This window comes from Triplophysa rosa, linkage group LG12 (assembly GCF_024868665.1).
Source record: "Triplophysa rosa linkage group LG12, Trosa_1v2, whole genome shotgun sequence".
Lineage (NCBI taxonomy): Eukaryota > Metazoa > Chordata > Actinopteri > Cypriniformes > Nemacheilidae > Triplophysa > Triplophysa rosa.
In genome coordinates this window covers 5,595,448-5,610,916 of record NC_079901.1, presented here as the reverse complement: position 1 = coordinate 5,610,916, position 15,469 = coordinate 5,595,448, and the positions used below count along the sequence as shown (strand labels likewise).

General features: G+C 35.2%; 1 protein-coding gene across 1 annotated transcript in view; it reads right to left on the bottom strand.

The window, feature by feature from the left end:
- Positions 1-15,469, bottom strand: part of veph1 (ventricular zone expressed PH domain-containing 1) — a 114,672-nt gene that overhangs the window by 95,747 nt on the left and 3,456 nt on the right. The gene's annotated exons all lie outside the window — the stretch shown is intronic.

Below are 15,469 nucleotides of genomic sequence, written 5' to 3'. Positions count from 1 at the left end.
TTTTCTTTTATGAGTGAACTATCCCTTTAATTCAAACAATACAATAAACTTGACGTCAATATTGATGTACACATTTGAATGAATTAACAGGTGATGCTTTATAAATAAATATGTATTAACAATGAACAATAGCATGTTTCTAAACATTTTACAATCCGGGCACAAATGGGCAAGAACATAAATTGTGTATCCAGTTTAAGACCGGGATTCCTAATCCTGGCCCCGTAAAACTGCAACAACAAAAAAACTATTTTTCATTCAGCAAACTTGATTTAAATCATCAGTTAACAGAGAGAGATTCAGTGTGACAGATAAAAGAGACATTTCAAGTGTGCAGTGCTTTGAGAACCCAGGACCAAGATAAAATACCACTGCTTTGAGATATTGTGCGCATAAATAAAAAAACATCTACTGCCTCCAAAGTGAACCTGGATGGAATTCCAGGCTGACAAACTTCCTGTTAGTTAATATTAACAAAAAAAAAAAACAATCACGCCAGTGTTCCCCTCGTGCACTAAACCTCTGTTAATCTGTGATGTGTTAAACCCGTCCCCCCAGGAATTCATCATTTATTAAAGAGTAAAAAGTCACGCTTTCAGTCACAAACTCTTCTAAATGAAAACACTGTTGTAACAAATGCGTTCAGTCATGTCTTCTTTTCATTTTGCAGAATCTTAATCTGACACAATATTACTAACCAAAGTCAAACATGGACAGAAAATATACAATCTTGATTATACAACTCTGCAGAGATATGCCCTACGTCTGAAATAACTTCTGTGCTATATAACAGGTGAAAATGTGTAATGGTATGTGTGAAACCATAGTATGCAAAAAAATACAGTAGGCACTAGTACACATTAGGCACTACTAGTACTCCCAGATCAGATGCATCAGATTGACAATATTCTATCCCATGAGCCCAAAGGAGCAAGAGCCACCAAATATGGGAAAATTATTAATACATAAAATAATTATTATATATAGAACATAATTACAGTATATTACATTATAGAAAATGATTCATGTCATTATATCACCCCCAGTCCTGAGAAGCCATATTATGACTGTTTTGGTTCAAAAACCTTTACTAGCATTATAAATAAACCTCAGGGGAAATCCATGAGACCAGATGCACAACTCAACATCACCCCATGTGTCTTTCTATGAAAACTGCTTTTATTTGACCAGTATGTGCTTCATTGCCTGGTGGAGATTTGGTTTGTTTCCTGTTGAATTCTGCAGGAATAAATCTGCTATGATGCTGTATTGTTTGCAAACAGTGAGAGGGTGCCCACACCACATTGGGTGGCCTTTTAGAGTAGCATTAGCATTTCTGACAGACTAAAATGTTAACTGAAAAAGATGTTTGAATCATATTACTGTACGGTACATGAAAGCCCACACTGTAAAAAAATTAGACGTAAAATAATGGTGAAATGCATGGCAGCACAGGGTGCCAAAGGTTTACCATTAACAGAAATAACGGTACACCCTGAACTGAGGTCACGTGTTTTAACTGTGAACATAAGAAAACGTGTCTACCATACAATAAAATAACATGTTTTCACTGTAGTATGAATTGATTTGTCTGTTAAATAAAAAAATGACTTCAATTAAAATGGTTGAATTTATAAATTGGTAAAATGAAAAAGCAACAGTATTCAAACTTCAAAAGTACAGTGACAAAACTTTATGTGTGTTTTACTACTTTTAAACAAGTACTTTGTTAATTGAGTTGTTTACACAACTTCTATTATTATTCTATTTGTTTAGTTGTGTGCAAAGCAAGCAAAGACTATGAGGTGCTAGACTGCACAACCACATGAAGACTTAAAATCCACCAACAGTGGACAAACCATTGAGCTTTAACTCTCCAAACATGGAGATGTGCTCTGTGTCATATACACAGATACAAAACACCATCAGGGTAACACACGTTACGTGAAAATGATAGTATAAACATTAACTAAAGAAACTAAGTGATTAATGAAATATGACATGTTGTGCAGAGTTAAACAGGGAATGTGGGAAAGTCCTTTACAGTTTTTCACAATATATGTGAAGGTTATTTACAGTTTAATTCTACAGAGATGTCACTGTAAAGAAATAGTGAACTGCACGGCAGCACAGGGTGCCAAACATTGACCATCAACAGAAATAAGGTCTGTACACTGTGAACTGAAGTGACGTGATCTGAACAAACTGACTGTGAAATTAACAGAGAAATTCTGTAGTTATGACAGAAGTGTTCTGGCAACCAGTGTTTTCTGTGAGAAATCCTCATTAAACTCCACAAACACCATCACCACCTTCACTTATTACAACACCACCTTCACTTTATTTCTGTTGTGCATTTACAAAAGAACTTATTGACAATAAACACAAGTTTAGATGTTGACGGTTGTTGTTTAGTCACCATTATGGAGAACAGTGTTTGCTTTACTTGGGCTCTTGATATACCTTCAGGTTTTCATTAGCTTTATGGCTGAAAAAAGCTGAGAGAAAGTGATTTCATGTTCTTTCTGATGGTGAGAGTCATCATCTACTGGCCTGTCTCCATTCATGTATTCACTGGTTATAAGTGCTTGTGTGATGCTCCCAGACATTACAGTGTTAAGTCATATTATGAAGAACTTTAAAACACATCATGCACATTAAAAATGATAAACCATGAGATACACAGACATCAAGATTCAGCCTGTTCATCTCAACAATGGTGATAACTAACAAGCTATTCAGATAAATGCAATGCATTCTGGGTTCCAATCATAGTACAAAACTCATTAATGATTCCCAGCATGCATTGCAACATGAAGCTTTTCATTTAAGGTCACCACTGTTGCGATTCATACATTGATTATTCATGTCTATGTGTGAAAAACCAAATCCTGTATTTTAATGTAAATTATGTTTTCAAAATCTGTTGATGAGGAAGAATAGTGGGTGTGGTTCATGTTTTCTACTGTGATTTGATTGGATGAATAAAAACAACATGTTCTGCTCAAGCTGTCAAACTCACTTCATCAGAGAAAGATCACCACTAGAGGACAGAAGTGCATTTTCAGATTTCATGATCATTACTTTTGTTTAAAAGAAAACATCGTTTTTTCAGTAACATGTAAAAATGTCAATTTGGTGTAAATGTATGGCGTTTTATGGAATTTTACTATTTTAATAAAAAAATGTGAAAATACTGTTACGTTATACTGCATTTTCCCTGTAAAAATACATTTATTCTTTACAGTGTATAGATAGCATCTAATTCATATTTACATTTATCACAAAGAACTGTGAATTCTACATGGTGTAAATAGAATATAAGGCAACTAGTACATATAGCCGCTGCTAAATTCAACTGGGAAAATATAGACTATATTTGGTGTCAATGTGTGTTTTTTAAATATTTTTTACAGTTATGATAAAAATGTGATATGGCTGTGAAATTCTAATGGATTTTTCAGTAAAAATACACTGTATCCAACTCTGACAAAAAAATAAACATGAACGTTTTTTAAAGGACATGTCAGGTTAACAATACACAACAATCACTTTAATTTAAAGGAAATAGACGTTTTTTCCAGTAACACATTTAATCAGTTAAAGAACAGGCGACATGTACATTAGGTGTCAATGTATGCATTTTTATGGAATTTCACAGTTCTGATTAAAATGAGATGTTACTGTTAAATTCTACAGTTTTTTTCTGTGTAAAAATACATTTATTTTTTACAGTGCAGGTCACATCCACACTGTAAAAAATAAATGTATTTTTACAGAGAAAAAAACTGTAGAATTTAACAGTAACATCTCATTTTTATCATAACTGTAAAAAATATTTAAAAAACACACACAATGTTTTCTTTTAAACAAAAGTAATGATCATGAAATCTGAAAATGCACTTCTGTCCTCTAGTGGTGATCTTTCTCTGATGAAGTGAGTTTGACGGCTTGAGCAGAACATGTTGTTTTTATTCATCCAATCAATCACAGTAGAAAACATGAGCCACACCCACTATTCTTCCTCATTCAATATTTAGTTTCATTGTGAAATATGTCAAAAAACTGAAGACAATCACCACTTCTGCTTCACAGGGACTTTCACAAATCAACATGCTGCAGGACATGAATGACTTGATGTTTTATTGTTATTTAAAGTCACCATTAATGTGATCAGTGTTTACTTTAGTTGGGCTCTTCGCCCTTGATTTAATATACTGTGTTTTCACTTTGGCCTGAAAATGAAGGACACTCAAAAGAAAAAGTGATCAGATTTATTTGTCTGGTTGATGATAATGTGAATCGTCATGTAATTGAGTGTTGGTTTTATGTGATTCATATTTTTGTTGGGTTTTGGTTATATCTGTGTGAATGAGCTTTGCCTGAAAGCACAGATTTCTTGCGATAACATTCATATAAACAGATTTTGAAAACATAATGTACATTAAAATGCAGGAGCTGGTTTTTCACACATAGACATGAATAATCAATGTATGAATCTCAACAGTGGTGACCTTAAATGAAAAGCTTCATGTTGCAATGCATGCTGGGAATCATGGATGAGTTTTGTACTATGATTGGAACCCAGAATGCATTGCATTTATTTGAATAGTTTGTTAGTTATCACCATTGTTGAGATGAACAGGCTGAATCTTGATGTCTGAGTATCTCATGGTTTATCATTTTTAATGTGCATGATGTGTTTTAAAGTCCTTCATAATATGACTTAACACTGTAATGTCTGGGAGCAGCACACAAGCACTTATAACCAGTGAATACATGAATGGAGACAGATGATGACTCTCACCATCAGAAAGAACATGAAATCACTTTCTCTCAGCTTTTTTCAGCCATAAAAGCTAATGAAAACCTGAAGGTATATCAAGAGCCCAAGTAAAGCAAACACTGTTCTCCATAATGGTGACTAAACAACAACCGTCAACATCTAAACATGTGTTTATTGTCAATAAGTTCTTTTGTAAAAGCACAACAGAAATAAAGTGAAGGTGGTGTTGTAATAAGTGAAGGTGGTGATGGTGTTTGTGGAGTTTAATGAGGATTTCTCACAGAAAACACTGGTTGCCAGAACACTTCTATCATAACTACAGAATTTCTCTGTTAATTTCACAGTCAGTTTGTTCAGATCACGTCACTTCAGTTCACAGTGTACAGACCTTATTTCTGTTGATGGTCAATGTTTGGCACCCTGTGCTGCCGTGCAGTTCACGATTTCTTTACACTGACATCTCTGTAGAATTAAACTGTAAATAACCTTCACATATACTGTGAAAAACTGTAAAGGACTTTCCCACAATTCCCTGTTTAACTCTGCACAACATGTCATATTTCATTAATCACTTAGTTTCTTTATATATTTGTTTTAGCAGCTGTGTACATTGGAGTGTTTTTTAACATTATAAGTTGTTCAGTTAATGTTTATACGATCATTATCACGTAATGTGTGTTACTCTGGTGGTGTTTTGTATCTGTGTATAAGACACAGAGCACATCTCAATATAAACAGAGCTAAAGCTTTATGGTCTGTCCACTTTTGAGTCTTCATGTGGTTGTGCAGTCTAGCACCTCATAGTCTTTGCTTGCTTTGTACACTATTAAATAAAATAGAATAATATTAGAAGTTGTGTAAACAACTCGATTAACAAAGTACTTGTTTAAAAGTAGTAAAACACACAAAGTTTTGTCACTGTACTTTTGAAGTTTGAATACTGTTGCTTTTTCATTTTACCAATTTATAAATTCAACCATTTTAATTGAAGTCATTTTTTTATTTAACAGACGAATCAATTCATACTACAGTGAAAACATGTTATTTTATTTTATGGTAGACAAACGTTTTCTTATGTTCACAGTTAAAACACGTGACCTCAGTTCAGGGTGTACCGTTATTTCTGTTAATGGTAAACCTTTGGCACCCTGTGCTGCCATGCATTTCACCATTATTTTACGTCTAATTTTTTTACAGTACACCTATTAGTCTTTCTTCAGTGTCTGTTGACAGTACTGAATGATGTCATCAGTTAAATGACCTAGGCAACGAAAAAACTTCTGTGAGGGAAGTGGAACGTGCCATAAACATGCCAAGATGAGAAAGAAGTTGTTTAAATGTGTAACACAAAAAGAGATTTGTGTTTTGCTGTTTTTATGAATAATCTTAATAAATCATTTGGTTTGTGTCTATGAAGTCAGAAGTAAAAAAAATCAAATGGGAGTGTATAAGTGCATAAACACAAGAAACCATTAATTAAAGTAGGGGTGACCCCGAATAGTCAAAGATGGGAGGAGCCTGGCTCGACTACCAATCTCACATTCGAATCTTCGCAGAGGTGTTATGCAATGGGGATCATGCCATTTTGGTTATTTGGGCAGTGGCGTAGCAGACGGGCATGAACTGTGCCGCTAAAAATATTATTTATGACGTAAAGAAATGGGATATTTTTAGGGTTGGGTAATGAAACCGCCGGCGCATATGAGCGCGAGGTCTGGCTATGACCCAGCGCAGGATCGCATCTCTCAGCATCTTCTGTGCTGTGAGACCGGTAACGAGAAGCAGCACGTTCCGCACGCACCCGCAGATGAATGTGTACACCGTTTCCAAACATTTGTCACTTACTAAATGTTTGGGGATATAAATATGAATTAACACTTTGCCTGTAAATTCACGTGGTTCGTTATTTAGACTGAACGTTGCGCTGCATGATACAAATAAATGTTGTAAAGTAATATAACCAAAATCACATATAGCAAGCATGGCGCAGACTTTCAGAACTTGTCATTCTCTGCACTGAAAGCAAGCGTGCGCGTCCGGAGGACGGAGAAAGAGTCCGCAGGAAAAAAAGGTGAAAGGGACCATTTGATTGTTTAAATGCTAAGATACTTTAATGCATTGCTCCTTTACATGCGGTACATTTATCGGTAGTTCATTTGTTAATGAATGTGCTGCATTCCTGTTTGTAAAAAAATAATTAATTATTATCATATTCCCCTGCATTTCAGACATTTTACCTAAACACATGTATTTTGCACATTGCGACTTGAATCTGGCTTATTTCGTTTTTTATTTATTATAAAGGTATATTCTGTTCTAAACAAATTCTGTAAATTAATGCTTGATTGATCGGTTACACTTTATTTTACAGTGCCCGTGTCAAAGTGTAATAATACATTTAAGTACTGCGTAATAAAAATTAACTACATGTACTTACTATAGGGTTTGGTTTGGGGTTATTTACATGTAATTATGCATAACTTATAGTAAATACTAGAGTAAATACATGTAACGTGTAACAAGGGCACCGTAAAATAAAGTGTTACAGATCTTTGTTGCATCAATGTTGCGCTGCACTTTGCGCTGTACCCTTGTTAACCACCTGGTGTCGTCCACACACGCACGAACGTTCCATGCGATTCGACTATCAGTCGACTAAAGGCAAGACATGACAATTCTAATTCGACTAGTGCTGCAACGATGCGTCGACGTCGTGCGTGCGACGTGCGTGAAATGCGTCGACGCTTCGTATTATTTACGTTTATCTGCTGTAATAGCAGTTTCTGTTCCCGGGCGTGTGTAAATTAATCAGCAGAACAAGAGAAAGTATAATTCACCTGACAAAAAGTGATCGAGAGCCTCGGACGCAGCAAGTTAGTGAATGGATGGAGGAATTCCCCCTAACGTTACCCCCGGAATGTGATCATCACAGCATGGACACGCAATCACAAACGGACGGAGAGGGGCACGTAGATGTAGACTTTCATAATAAATTACTTTTTTGTAATTTACTTTTTTGTAATGTAAAACTACGCTTTACATGAATGATTTACATTAACGCTATTGTACTAGTGTAAGTTAGTGTATGTGAACCTTTGCAGATTGTGACCCTGCTTAAATTACTCTTAAGCTTCAAAAAAGACTGACTATCATGAAACCACCAATGCACTTTTTATGTCGTTCGATAGCTTTATGCGAGGAATAAACCAATATAGCATAATGAAGAGACTCTGACCTCCGCTGGTGCTGTCTGTCAATCTCCAGTTAGCATGCGTGTGTACGGTGACGGTCAGGACGCTACTCTTTCCAACATGTTCCAATGTTTTCATTATTCTTCATAATGACAAGATGATAGTCTATGGTTTTGTTTAAAATGTATTTTGCTAGAGACTGTGAGTTAACGTTACTCGCTGAGTATAGCTTAGCTTATTAAAAGCACTGGAAGCGGTCTGAATATGTTGCGTCTTCATACGAAATAACTCTTTTTAAACCTCTGATTTAACTGTATACTGTCGGATTGATGCAATGCACTATGTGTTAAACATGTAACATATCATCTCTTCTCGTTGTGTTCTAACTAGGGCTGTCAAAAGATTAATCATGATTAATCGCATCCAGAATAAAAGTTTGTGTTTACATAATATTTATCTGTTTACTGTGCATAATAATTTTATATTTATTAACACATACACATCCATGCATATATTTAAGAAAAATCTAAATATTAATAAACATTTATATATAATTTCAATTATTGGTAAATATAAATAAATACATGTAAATATTTCATAAATATGTATACTTGTGTATGTGTTTGTATTTATAAATACAAAATTAATAAGCACAGTACATAGACATATGTTATGTAAACACAAACTTTTATTCTGGATGCGATTAATCGCGATTAATCTTTTGACAGCCCTAGTTCTAACTATTATTTACTTTGGGGAGCAAAATGATCCCCGGGACTTCAGAAGGAGTAGGTGCTTTAAGCGCATCATTGTGCGTCCGGGATGCGCATAACTGTAAATAACGAAGCGAATGCATTAAGCGCATCATTCTGAGTTCCGGGTGCCCCGAGCTCGCTTTAACGCCACTCTGCATTAGAGTCTTTTATACGGTGATAGTTTTGTACAATAAACAGAGACAGATAGTAGTATTTTACTTTTACTCAATTATATTATGAGACTGAAAATAGAGTCGGATATTACTTGGAGGAAAAAAATACAGAGCATATATCATGCTCTAGTATTTCATATACACATTTTTTAATGTTTTTACATTTACATTTAGTCATTTAGCAGACGCTTTTATCCAAAGCGACCTACAGATGAGGGAAACAATGGAAGCAATTGGAACAACATAAGGACAACAAAAAGCATAAGTGCAATAAAACTTTTTTTACCTTTAATACAGTACTTAAGTACATAAAAAATCAGTATTTTTTACTTTTAAAATTAAAACTACTTAATTAAAAGAAGATGGTGATTTTAATGTAAACACAGATTAAAATGTTAAAACAACAATATTTATTTATAAAATGTAGTGGAGTAAAAAGTATGATTTGCTTTATAATGTAAGAAAATACTAGAACTTATTGTTTATTTGCAAAGTTTGCCAAAGGATTAATCCAAAAAATCTTTATTAGATAAAAAATCGTTAGATTAGTCGACTAATCTAAAAAATAATCGTTAGATTAGTCAACAATTAAAATAATCGTTAGTTGCAGCCCTAAATTCGACTATGTAAATCCTTAGTCGAGGACACCCCTAAATTAATAAAACAATTCTTCATTAAAAATAATAAGCATAAACTCTTTTTTGTTATTTTTACAGCATTAGCATGCAGAAAGCAGTTCACTGGACTCTTAAACAATCACCAGTTACAATGAATCTCCAGGTTACGGCTCAACAATTTCAGGAATGCAGTCTTTAAAAACACGCTCTCATAGACACGCATGAATGCACTCATACTTTAAAGATACGACAGATGCAAGCGCTACAGAAATAACATCTAAGCACACAGCTCTTCAGCTTGACATATGATTATTTAAAAGTTCATCATATTTTCATTGTTAAAAACTTTAGTTTGGTAGTTTATTGTGCAGAGTTAACTATAAGCCATTTGTAACTGGACTCTCTGAAGAGGGCCAAAGAATTGCATCATAGCAGTCTAATGTGTCAACCTCTATCTCAAATACTATATTTGTGGTGCTGATAGACTAATAGATCAGCAGGCTGAATGATCCGATTTTATTTGACATTTGATCGTTATATTGTCGAAAACTGTTCATGGGAAAAACTCATATATCAAAACTCAATAACTTACATTTTGCTTGTGAATCCCATATTGCGTTTTGAATCGTGATCTGGGTGTATTGTTACACTCCAATATATACTTAAATATGTTGAACAGATGAAAATGTATAAAATGATTAGTGTGGGTTAAAAAAGCTGAGTACTCTTAAATCAAGCAGCAATAAATCAACTGAATCAGGCACTAGTGGCCCCGCCTCCTTTAATTCTTATTGGTTAACAGATGATGAAGTCAGAGTGTTGCAGCAAAAGCTTTATTGCAGAAAAGGGACCCTGAGTCATATCTTGAGACCGGAATATCAGTCCCTGCGTCCAAAAGGCAAAATCAGTCATGAATAGTATGTCCGAAACTTCAGTATGCAAAAAAACAGTAGGCGAGAAACCCGGACGGTCTACTGATTGACACACTGGATCGACACAACTCTATCCCATGATGCCATGGGAGCTGAGCAATGGTCAAATTCAAAAGTAAATCAAATAAAAAAATCGCAGAAAACTTTAAGGCGGATGTGAGTGTTTCAAATGTAAAGACTGATAATATAATTTCTTGTGGCTAAATTTATGTTTTTGCCAATGCTTACATATGGTTGTTGTTAATACGTCATAGGTCAAAGAGCATATGGGTCACATGACAATAAAACATGGCAGATGCAGTCCGAAATGTATTCATACTACTCCCACTCATACTATATAGAATGTGCTGTTTTAATGGTCGATAGGTAGGTACCAGAGGTTGCGCTGGACTTTTTCATTATCAGTCATTATCGAAAAATGAAATCGATTTTTGTGTCTTTCATATTTCTGCAAGCACTAAACATCATTAACGTGAATGTTATTGCTACTACTATCCACTAGATGTCACTTTTCTTTTTGCAATGGGTAGATGTTACAACAGGGAGAATAACTTTTTTTTTTAACAGGGAGCATAACCTTTTTTTAACAGGGAGCATAACGTTCATTTATTGCTTAATCAACATGGCGGATGCGGGTGTGTCATCAAATTTAATATCACCTTCACATAAAAGGCAGCGGTTCATATGATTGCAGCCTCTCTTTACAGTTAATTTTGTGAAATTTTGTTTGTTATACTGTATCTTAAATGTAAAATAATCTGATCCTCTTTGATCAATGTATGCGACTGTTCTGTTTCAATATACCCAAGTGTGTTTAAAGTTTAATATACAGGTTTGTGGCTCTTCATTTCATTTTTTAATTCACCATTGTAATCTGATATTTATTAGAAATATCTATAGGATTTTGTCATGGTTCTGCCTAGGGCTGTGCCATTTGGGGAAAATATCTAATTGCGATTTTTTTGACAGACATTGCGATTGCGATTTGATTTGCGATTTTAACTTTTCTAATTCAAGCTTCAGATCAATATTGTTGTGTGGAGCACAGTATGGGTATAATTACCCTGCTGAAAGAAAACAACAAAAAAAATTACAGAAATTCTAATTGTTTCCATTAAAACCATTACAAAATTCATTTTTGTAGTGTGTTTTGGGCATTATTCAAATAGGGCTTACTGTTGTTCAATTGGTTCCCAGCTTCAAGATTAAATCACACCAATAGAATCCAAATACCAGTGTACACTATTATAGTTTCCATTAAAACAAATACAACTCCCATTGTAACCCTTAAATCCATAACATTTTCTATTGTGTTAGTGAATTATTAAAATAGTTCATAGGTTACATAGGCTGATTTATTATTTTTTAAGTATGTGGGATTTTTTAAAACAAGTAGAAAATGTGCTGAATGTTTAATTTCATCCAAGTGAAATTAGCAAAACAGTTAGATAGAATTTACATTTGTTTGAAACGCGGAGCTAGGCGTGAGTTGACACAGGGTGCGCGCGTGCGTCAAGCCTCGTCCATATTGCCAGATGCCCGTGTGGAGCCGGACTCAAGTACTATAAACGTCATTACGAAACAGGCTGTGTGTGCGCGTCAAGTTTAAACGGCTCGTCCGCGAGACGCGCAACGTGGGGAAGAGAGCGAGTATAACACAGGCTGTGTGTGCGGTCTTCTGAATTGGATGGTTCTTTAGTATTTATTTGCCTAATATGATCGATCTGACTCTGCAGATGCCATAATAACACACTCTGTCTCTCTCCCGCTTTCTGTTTTTTTTATTTTTATTAGGCATAACGGAGGTGCGCTCACTCTGTTGGTTAGCAAGAATGCCACTCAAAGCGGGCTTGGAACAGACGCGTTTCCTATATTTCACATCATTTCCACATCGCAGCCTCTTGCGATTAGTAAATCGCAACGTCTCACATCGCGATTGCAATTCGATTTCGATTAATCGTTCAGCCCTAGTTCTGCCACCAGACCAAGAAAGACATGACATGAGGAGGCATAATCATGACAGAACCTCATGTTTAATGTGGAGAGAGGCATTTTTGGCCCTTATGGCTTGCCATACACTCTCTCCGGTCTCTATCCTTGTCTCACCACCCACGATCATGACAGATTTGTGTTAAATCTATAATCATTGACTCGAATCAAGAATCGAATCGGAAGATCAGAATCGATACCCAGCCTTAGTCATAATCTATTATTACCCGTCACTATGGTGCAAGGTTACGTTACGTGCTAATTACCATGATTGTGACATCATCGTGCGTACTTGCATTGTAAACTTACTGTTTTTTTAATACAAATGAATGCCTAATAAATCCATTTACATATTTAAAGAGTAAGTAACATGTGATTTTTAAGGTCCTACTTTGGTTTATGGAGTGTCCAACAACAAGTTTATGTACATAGAAGGTGTAAAAACACTATTATGTCGTAATACTTCTTGACTGACTCTCAAATGATTCGTTCTGCGATTCATCCGTCTAATCCCCTCCTATCCGCTAGCATAGTGTCAGGTCAGATGGTGTAGTCTGCTGTGATTGGTCAAACTCGTTTGTAACGCGCAAGGCGGGACGTGAGCCGGGGAAAGACGCGAGTGATAATGAGTGTCAGCTATGCGTTGCACCGGTGATTGGTCTGGCATCTCTCACGGAGGAGATCAGAAGCATAAAAGGACGAGCGACAGGAGTGTAAGATGAGAGAAGACCAGGCTAGGGCTGTCACGATTATTAAATAATCGTCTCATCGCGATTGTTTGACCTCATCGCGATGGTTTCAGATCATCGCAATTATTGCACATCTCTATAGAAGACACTAGGGGGAGCTGTAGTGCATCTGCATATTGCATATTTTAGTGTATATATTGTTACTAAAGCATGGTAATACTTGTAAAATGTACCACCACAACACAATCACTCAAAAAATATATATACAAATTACCTGCAGTACAATTTAATATTATTTAAGCAAATATCAGTGTGAAAACCAGTCTACCAACATTTCATTAACACACAAGTAAACTTTTATTGTAGTCTTGCAAGTGAGAAAAAAACAGACTAGAAGCTTTTCTATGACTGATAGTATTTTAATGGTGGCTTCAATTCACACCTGAACAATTTACTTAATTTACAAGTATTTGGCGGTTGTATTATTGACAGGTAAAAGCCTAAACCATAAATATATGATGACCCAATTTTTTCCGATGTATTTCCAAGAAAAAAATATCGTCTTGTATTCAGAACAATATGGTCGTTTCAAAGCTGAATAAAAAATGTATGAGAATTAAATGTCAAAGCTCAAAAACAGACACTTAATCATCATAATCGTCAAACCCCCAAAACAGACAATTAATCGCCATAATCGCCAAAGCCCTAAAACAGGCAATTAATCGTCATAATCGCAATGATTTATTAGACAATTAATCGTCAGTCAAATTTCATAATCGTGACAGCCCTAGACCAGGCCTGGATTTTATGTTATGTTTTATTTAGGGCTGTCAACGTTAACGCGTTAACGCATGCAATTAATTTTTTCAAATTAACGCGTGAAAAATATTTAACGCAATTAACGCAGCATCCGTTTGTTTTGACATTCTTTGTCTAGCATTACATTATGTAATCACGCTCTTATTCGTATACAGGCTTTTAAACCACTTAAGCGCGATTTTAAACAGTTGCTTTGACACGTTCAATGAAGATAGACAGAACTGTGGGACGCGGCAAAATGCAACGCGAGGTCCAGTCTGGTAAACAGTCATGGGATGAAGGCTGCGTCGGTGAATCTCTTTCAGACAGCGCATCCGTGTTAAGTTCTCTTTCGTGCTTGAATGGATAAAACCATACAAGATTATGTCAGAGAGCCCGTTTTGTCTAGCATTTTCTAAAGCACAGACTTCAAAGTGTAAAATAAAATCTTAAATGAATGCAAAGAGTTGTCAAAATGGGAGTGCGGTGACGGTCAGATCTGCGTACTGAGACAGCTCTTAAAGGGGCCACGTTCTTAAACGTGCTGCTGTGACTCCTGTCACTAACGTTAATCAAAGAACAAAATAAAAGAAGAAATCAATGTGATTTTGCAGCTTTAATGAGAATTCTTCTGCATTTAATTTATAATTTAGCATTAAAGACTGTAAAGTGTTTGAGAACTTCCTTCAATGTCTGTATATTTCATGATAGCTCTCAATTATATTGTTGAATGGCTATAATTAATGTTAAAATAATCAATTTAATAGAGACATCAATTACAGTACTAATATCAAAATGTTTTCTTTCATTCATAAAATGACGCTGTTAAAGAAATATGTTGTTTCTACATCAATTTGAAGATTAAATGTGAAATTATTAAAATGTAAAAGTATATTTTAAAATATTATTGTTATGTGTGATTAATCGTGATTAATCACAGAAAATGTGTGATTAATCTGATTAATTTTTTTAATCGATTGACAGCACTAGTTTTATTATGTTTGTGTGGCCGGCAGTCGACCGTGCGGGAGCTGCCGGCAATTTACTTTCATTTTGTTTATTTTTTATTAAAAGTTGTTTAACGTTCGCCAGTTCCCGCCTCCTTCTTCCCATTCCTTGCACTTGTTACAGCGTTCATCATGTGTCGCAAATGGAACGCCTGACATCATTACTGGATTACGGTTTACAGGTGGTTGGATATTATATACAGTGTATAGATAGAGATGGCGGGGATTTGACCTTACCAGTTTGAGCCCGAGTCTGACGAAGAAACATCCGAAGACGATAGTAGATAATAGATAGACGATAATAGATTGAACACTTAAATTAGCCGAGTTCAAAGATATATAAACAAACTGTAATACCCCAGAAATAACGGTAGCGTTATATGCATTAGCTAAACACAGACATAAGGTACACAAATATTTCTTGAAGTTCAGACAAAAATCAATAGTCACACTTAGAGGTTGTGATTTGGTGGAGCTAACAGGTCCAAATAAGGTTGGTATTGCCCCCTCTTTCAAGGATAGTCATTTAACA